An 8,727-nucleotide genomic window follows, 5' to 3' on the forward strand; every position below is an offset into this window, starting at 1 on the left:
GTCTCTGGCTCCTTGCCTTTTAGTTTTTTGGTTCCTGCCAGATAGGGGAGCCAATTTTTGCATATCTTTTATATGTAACTTTACCCATGGTGAGATAGATTTTTTTTTTTTCATTTAGTTATTTTCCTATAGCGGATTTTTTGCCGCCTGCAAGCCAAAGCAGGTATGGGTTTCATTGCTCTTATTCTAGACACTGACTCCTTTTGTTTTAGTTTTTTGGTTTTTGCTAAGTAGGGGAGGCAATTTTTGCATATTTTGTGTCTCCCTTCACCTATGGTATGATAGCTTTAATTGCAGTTATTTATTTTTTCGGTAGATTTTTTGGCCACCTTCAAGCCAAAGCAATGCCGAGTCGCCTGAGGGTTTCATTGCTTTTATACTAGTCTCTGGCTCCTTGCCTTTTAGTTTTTTGGTTCCTGCCAGATAGGGGAGCCAATTTTTGCATATCTTTTATATGTAACTTTACCCATGGTGAGATAGATTTTTTTTTTCATTTAGTTATTTTCCTATAGCGGATTTTTTTGCCGCCTGCAAGCCAAAGCAGGTATGGGTTTCATTGCTCTTATTCTAGACACTGACTCCTTTTGTTTTAGTTTTTTGGTTTTTGCTAAGTAGGGGAGGCAATTTTTGCATATTTTGTATGTCCCTTCACCTATGGTATGATAGCTTTAATTGCAGTTATTTATTTTTTCGGTAGATTTTTTGGCCACCTTCAAGCCAAAGCAATGCCGAGTCGCCTGAGGGTTTCATTGCTTTTAATGTAAAAACCTGTTGTTAAATGTGATAAAGAAGCCTTTTAGTGTTGTTTTATATATGTATATATATGTGTGTGTATGTGTGTGTGTTTAGATTTGTTTAACGTTTCCTTCACAAATTGTGAGCTTTGTCATTTGAAATATATGTATTGCCTTTTGTGATAATATACATTTTTCACTTGTTTCCGAAAGCTTGTTTCTTGTCATTGCATTACAACTATACAACACATAGAAACTGATAAACCATAGAATTTATATACCAATACAAATACACTATTACCCTAATAGAAAAAATAGCACTGATAGGTCACAATAGAACTAAAAGAAATTTTATGAGTGTATTAGTTGTATCGTTTCATAATGCAATAGACAAAACTGGTAGGTTTTTAATCAGTTTATTGTATCAGAATTTTTTCTAGGGGCGCGCCAGCAAAAGATGGGATCACGGTAAAACTCCTAGCAAACCTACCAGACCACGCCTACCAATTCTTTCTAGAACACTTCAATTCGATCTGCACGGGCAAAGTTCCTCTTCTGACAGAATGGAAGACGGCACTCATAACTTTCATCCCAAAGGCAGGCGAAGCCATAGATACGGACAACCTCAGGCCCATTTCTCTCACGTCCTGCTAGGCAAATTGATGGAAACAATGGTCAGAGACAGACTTTCCGAGTATCTTGAAAATAAGCGAGTCTTCGCCGACTCGATGTATGGCTTCAGGCCAAATAAATGGCCTCAGGACGTCCTGCTACAGCTTAGCAGAGAAAAATTAAATCCAATAGAACATCCGAACAGGCATAAGATAGTGCTGGCCCTAAATCTGAAGGGAGCCTTCGATAATGTGATGCACGAGGCCATCCTGACACACCTTTCGGAGACGGGGTGTGGAAAGAACGCGATCGAGTATATAGAACGCTTCCTCTCAGACAGACAGGCCTATGTGAGGATCCAGAACGCAGACCACGGTCCTTTTCTATTAGGCACGAGTGGTACGAGAGGTACACCACAGGGTGCTATCCCCGCTTCTTTTCAACATGGCAATGAAAAATCTCCCGGTCCGCCTGGAGAAAGTCTCGGATGTGCAGTACGCGCTGTACGCGGACGACATCTCCATATGGGCCACGCGGGGCTCTCTCGGAGAAATGGAGGCCAGCTTGCAGGAGGCAGCCATCGCTGTAAATGAGTACGCGAAAAAATGCGGCCATCAGTGCTCACCAAAAAAATCCGAATTCGTCCATATTCATCCCTCCAAAAAATGCACAGACAAGATAGAATTGCGACTTGGATCAGAACCAATACCCGAGAGAGAGAAAATTAGAGTACTGGGCCTTTTCATTCACCAGCGTAACCTAGCGACGACCACGCTCGACAAGCTAAAAAAGGTGGGAGACCAGGTGGGCCGAATGGTCTGCAGAGTCTCAAACAAGAAAGGGGGACTGAGAAGCAAAGATGGTCTACGGCTGGCCAATGCTTTTGTAACAAGCAGAATCCTGCACTCGACCCCCTTTCTCCACCTCAAGAAACACGACGAGAACATCCTCGAGGTGATCACGCGCAAAATAGCGAAGAAGGCCCTCGACCTCCCTATAACCACGTCGAACATGAGACTTCAAGGTCTGGGTATGACGAACTCATTCGAGGAGCTGAGAGAAGGCCACCTCACGAGTCAATACACGCGACTATCGCAGACACCGTCGGGGCGTCGCGTATTAACCCGTCTACATATACAACACACGACTGTAACCGAGGAAAGAGTAAGGCTTCCCCAGGAGTAGCGATACGCCCTGCACGTAAAACCACTCCACTCTAATATGTCCAAGGACGACCACGAGGGTAGGCGCATGGCCGGGGCAGAGGCCTTAGCTCATCACTACGAAGGGAAACCCGGAGTGTACTATGTGGACGCGTCCGACCCGCACCAAGGCGGGTGGTACACGGCGGCAGTGATCCACGAGTCCAAAACGGTAAACGGGCTCACATTTAAAGCCCGAAGCGCAACACAGGCAGAGGAGGTCGCCATCGCGTTAGCAGCAACACACTCTGATTGAAAAACAATCATAACTGACTCGCGAGGGGCGTGTAGGAACTTTCAACCTGGCCTACCGGCTACTAAAAAACAGCTCGGGCCTGGCATACCAACTACTGCAAACAGCTCGTACGTGGAAAGTCCATCCCGCCGCTTCATAGTCTGGGCTCCGGCCCATTCTGGGCTAGAAGGAAACGAGGCAGCAGATGCCGCCGCCCGCGCGCTTTCTAACCGGGCAACCTCGTCTCCTTCCTCCTCAGAAGAATTCACACCAGCCTACACTTTCAGAAAAATTACGCAGCTGTGCCAAAACAGACACAATATTTACCCCCCCCCCCCGTGTAAAGGGTTAACAAGAGCGGAGGAACGCATGTTTCTTCGCCTCCTTACGCATACCATGATGTGCCCGGCGTCACTTAAACACTTTGACAGTGCCTTCTCCGGGGAGTGCCCGCACTGCAGGGAAATGTCCTCGGACCTTTTCCACATGGTGTGGGCGTGCCCCTCCAACCCTGCCTTTGCACCTAACCAAAACACCACACGGGAGGACTGGGAGGCGGCCCTACTCGCCTGCTCCGACTTGAAAGCCCAAAAGGCCTTGGTCAAAAGAGCAATGGCGGCAGCGTAAGCCACTGGAGGGGGGTCCCGTACTAAGGACTCCACCTAGTGTTTGTGAGGGGAAGGACACTAAGCCTTACCCCAGAGCTCACCTGGTGCGGCGCATTACCCGTCTTAAATTCGCCGGAAAGTCGTACGAGGTCAACGCTTACGTGGCAGCTCCGGAGGACGTCTTTCGCGGCGTAATACACGGTGTTGACCCAGGTACGTCTCCCGAAGAGCTGAAAGCACACCTACGAGTCAGAACTCAAGGAGTAACCATTCTCCAGGCAAGGATGCTTGGAAAATCCAAGACCGCAGTGATCACGTTCGACGGCCCGATCTTGCCGAAATTCGTAATATACTACGGAGGTGAACTACCGTGCTACCAGTACCGCCCCACGAGGCAAGTGTGCTACGTCTGTTTCCAGCAAGGACACCGCTCCGATGTGTGCCCCACACCGGACATTATTGTGTGCGGACTGTGCGGAGATAAAAATCCGACGAAAGACCATGTGTGCGAGCTCAAGTGCCTAATATGCGGTGAGGCACATCTCACCGGATCCAAAGAGTGCCCCGAGAGACTGAAAAAGGCGAGACCAAAGCCCAGCGGGGAAAGAGGGCGCAGTGGCCAACGCGGGCGACCACGCAAGCGATGGTTCAGCTCAGAAGGAGAGACCTCGAGGAGCCGATCAAGGTCCAATTCCTTCCCACCTCTGTCGCCGGCTGGTTCACAGGAGGGGAACAAACAAGAAAAGCAGAAAAAGAAGCTTTCCCAGCAAGGCGGCAGCAAGGTAAGGTGGGCATCTACCATTGATCCGCACTCGGTAGACAATAGTAACACAAACAATACAAACAACAAAAATATTCATGTCAAAGAAGCTAAAGACGCGAGCAGTGATGAACTCAGACGCGAGCTTGAACTCGCTCGACTCAAACAAAATGAGCTCGAACGCAAGGTCGAGGAACTAACAAAAACACTAAAGGCACAACAGCGGGAGCTTGAAATCACTAGAGCCTTTCCAAAACAGCCACAAGCATCCAACAATGGAGAACTTGAAACACGAATGCAACAGATGATGCAGCAGATGATGCAGGATATGATGCGGCAAATCCAATCTCAAATGCAGCAGATGCAAGCACAATTTCAGGGGCAGATCTCAGAAATCAAAAGTGCTTTTCGAAAACAAAGACATAACGAAAACATTAGGGAAAGAGCGTACAACCGTCCAGCGTTAACGGCGTTCGCTGTCGAACAAGGCAACAGCACGAACACGTAAACATGACCAAGACGCGTCAGCAAGACCAAGAAAACTTAGAAATTTGGCAATGGAACTGCAGAGGCTACCGCAAAAAACAGGCCCTACTAAAACAATACATAAACACACAGCTTACACCCCCCGATGTGATTGCGCTCCAAGAGACTGGAACCAGGCCCTCTTTACAGGGGTACGATGTTTACGAGAGCCAAAACGGGGGTAAAGCAGCCGTTCTAGTCATCAAAGCCATCACCGCAATCAGGCACGATACCATCGCCGACACGGACATCGAGCACGCGCTTGTCGAAATCATTCCGAAAAAGCGAAAGGGAAGGAGCACATTCGTATTGAACGTGTACAGCCCGCCAAGACAAAGAAAAGCCAAATTCTTTGAACTCTTCCACGGAGCGCACAAGCTGGCCAAAGAAAATGCACTCATAATCGTGGGAGATTTCAACGCCATGGACACGAGTTGGGGATACCGGAAGCAAGATATCAAGGGAAGAACATTAGCGGACGTAGCCGAATATTTTGGCTGTAAGCTAATCACAGATCCCGCGACCCCCACGAGAATCGGTAATAGTGTGAGCACGGACACTTGCCCGGACCTCACGTTCGTAAGGAAGAGCAAGGAGTCACAGTGGGAAAACATGATGGAAAACCTAGGTAGCGATCACTTTATCCTCCGGACGCGAATAGCATCGGAAAGGATAAGATGCCGGATCGGACATGCAAAACTCACGGACTGGAACGCGTTCCGCGGGGCTTGCAAAAAATCTGAAGGCGGCATTCAATCACTAGAAGACTGGAGCGGCATGTTGACAGAAACGCGAGACAAATGCACAAAAAGTGTAAGACGAACAACAACAACGCCCGAAGTAGACGGGCATCTTCTGCGCTTATGGGAAGCCAGACGCAGTCTCACCAAAAGATGGCGGAAGCAAAAACACAACAGGAAACTAAAACTAAAGATAGCAGAAGTTACGGCAAAAGCTGAAGAATACGCAGCGCTACTCGCGAGACAAAATTGATAACAATTCAGCGACTCGCTTAAGGGAACCTTAGGTACGGCCAGAACCTGGAATCTCCTAAGAGCACTAATCGATCCGACCAAAACAAAATCAGAAAACAATAAAAGTATCCACAGATTCATCCACTCCTTCCAGGGTTCGGACACCGACCTTTTAGAGAAGGCACGAAAAAAATGTTTCGGTGATCACAACCCCTCACGATACCAAGGAACCTATCGCGGAGCCGAAAACGAGAGACTCGACCGCCCAATAACTGTGGAAGAAGTTTACGCGGCCATAAGGAATACGACCAGAAACACGGCAGCAGGAGCCGACAGAATCGACAATGCCCTGATCCGAAACCTGAGTGATGACTTCATACAAGAGCTCGTAAGCTTTCTAAACAAACACTGGGAGGCGGAGACGGTTCCCGAAGACTGGAAACACGCCGAAGTAATTATGATACCTAAACCTGGCAAACAGCTCAAAATTGAAAATCTCAGGCCCATCTCGCTCACGTCGTGCGTCGGCAAGCTTTACGAGCGGGTGGTGATGCTCAGACTGCAAAATTTCATGGAAGATAATGAGCATGTACCCCATACCATGTTCGGCTTCAGAGCAAAACTCTCGACGCAGGACGTGCTGCTTCAAATACAAGAAGATGTGCTCCGCAACGTACCCCGAACAGGTGAAAATGTCATAATGGCCCTTGACATCAAGGGAGCATTTGATAACGTCAGTCACGAAGCGATCCTTAGAGGCCTAGACGACTTGGACTGCGGACGCAGAATCCACGGGTACGTCAAAGCCTTCCTGTCAGATAGAACTGCCACCATCGGCATGGGAGACCTTCGATCGAACAAAATTCACGTGCCAAACAAAGGAACACCACAAGGATCAGTCATCTCACCTATCCTCTTCAATATAGCTATGATAGGTCTAGCACGAAAACTAGAGAAGATCGAAGGCATCCGGCACGCCATGTATGCAGACGACATAACAGTCTGGACGAACACCGGTTCCCTCGGGGAGAAGGAAGAAAAACTACAGGAAGCGGCCTCCTGTGTACAGAAATATCTCGGAGAAAGAGGACTCGCATGCTCTACCGAGAAATCGGAACTGCTTCGAGTGTGGAGAGGCAAAGAAAACCGGACCGTCCCAACCAGTGAGAACCTGAAACTCAACATCTACCTGGAAGGAATGCCCATCCCTGAAAAGACAACAATAAGAATATTAGGTATGTGGGTTCAATCGAACCAACGCAGTAGTCACACTTTTACCAAGCTCAAAAAAACAACGCTACAAGTGACACGCATGATCACCCGCATCACCAATAGGCGGCATGGCATGCGCGAAGAGGACACACTAAAACTAGTTAGAAACCTGGTAGTGAGCCGAATTATGTACAGCCTGCCCTACCAGTGCCTCAACAAGAGTGAAATACAACAAGCGGATGCCCTGCTACGCAAAGCGTATAAGACGGCGCTCCGATTACCGCGCAACACGTCTACAGAAAAGCTCATGGCGCTTGGATTGCAAAACACATTCGAAGAACTACGCGAGGCGCAGCTTGAGTCGCAAAAACTCAGGCTGCTGCAGACAACGACTGGAAGAGCGCTCTTACAGAGATTCGGATACTGTGAGCAGATGCGAGAAATAGCGAGGACGGTAACGATCCCCGACGAACTTCGCAAGTCCCTCAAGGTAGCTCCAATCCCAAGAAACATGGACCCGAACCTCCACCAAGGTAGAAGAGAAGCAAGGGCCGATTTTATTCAAAAAACATACGCTCCTCAAGACACGACTGTGTATGCAGACGCGTCCTCGAGAGGAGGACACAACAAAATTGCAGTGGCCACGGTGGTCAATTCGTCTCTACGTGAAGTGACCAGCGCCTCTATCCGACACTGCACAGTAGCAGAGGCCGAGGAAGTGGCCATTTCTCTAGCGGTGGCGGAGGGCTATAGAGCTGGGCGGTCGCTAACGATACTCACGGACTCTCAAACAGCCTGTCCAAAGTTTATGAATGGTAGGATTGGTCGTCACGCGCTCCCTATACTTCTCAAAGCGAGCGACAGAATTAACAACCACAAAGAAAACAAGACCAGACACAAAATTATATGGGTACCGGGGCACATGGGGGTGGCAGGGAACCTAGAGGCTGACAGGATAGCTCGAGCATACACTACTTTCCGAGCATCCGACGAGTCCGCGGAACTTTTGCCAACACCCAAGTCATACTCGGCCATACTAGAAAACTATAGAGGAAGAAGAATGCGATATCCCCCACCGCACAGTTCTCTCACCAGAGAGGAAACTGTCATATGGAGACAATTACAGACGGGTTCATACCCAAACCTGCACATACTAAACAAAATGCACCCTACCATATACGCTGACAGATGTCCGTGGTGCGATGAAAAACCAACACTATATCACATCACATGGGCATGTCAAAACATAGATGTGGTCCCCAAAATTCGAAACCCGAGTGCGGAGCAATGGGATACTCTGCTGTCCAGTGACCGCTGCGATGACCAGCAAGGTTTGGTACAGCGAGCCCAACGGGCGGCAGCAGCCAGCGGAGCCCTGGACTGAGGGCAACCGACCATTGTGAAAAAGTGGACGAAGTCGACGGAGAAGACTCTTGTGGATACAACAAGCAGGCATCTCTGAAGACGTCTAAAACCGCCAAATAATATAGGGCTAATAAAGTTTTTCCTCCTCCTCCTCCTCCACCACCACCAAACGAAATGGCGTTCGTGTGCTGTGCGATGTCTGCACCGCTACTTTAGGTTTTGTGGGAAGGAAGGCACAGTATGCTTCGTGTAGACACGACCTGAACCACGTACCTATTAATGTAAGGTGGTGTCGGGCAGACATCTGAAATTTACATTTTAATAATAATTGTTTCACAGGAAAGAAAAGGCTCAATGTCTCTCATATTTGCCTTTGTGGACAGCTGAACCACACTGTAAGGGAAGGCGGAAGGTGGGAGTGAAAGTGGAAAGACGGAAAGAGGAGCCGTAGTGGAGGGCTGCGAAGAAATTCCCGGTTCAAGGAGCCAAGCGCCCTCAAC

Source organism: Amblyomma maculatum, chromosome 1 (assembly GCF_055883805.1).
Source record: "Amblyomma maculatum isolate TAMU_Amacu chromosome 1, ASM5588380v1, whole genome shotgun sequence".
In the NCBI taxonomy this organism is placed as follows: Eukaryota; Metazoa; Arthropoda; class Arachnida; order Ixodida; family Ixodidae; genus Amblyomma; species Amblyomma maculatum.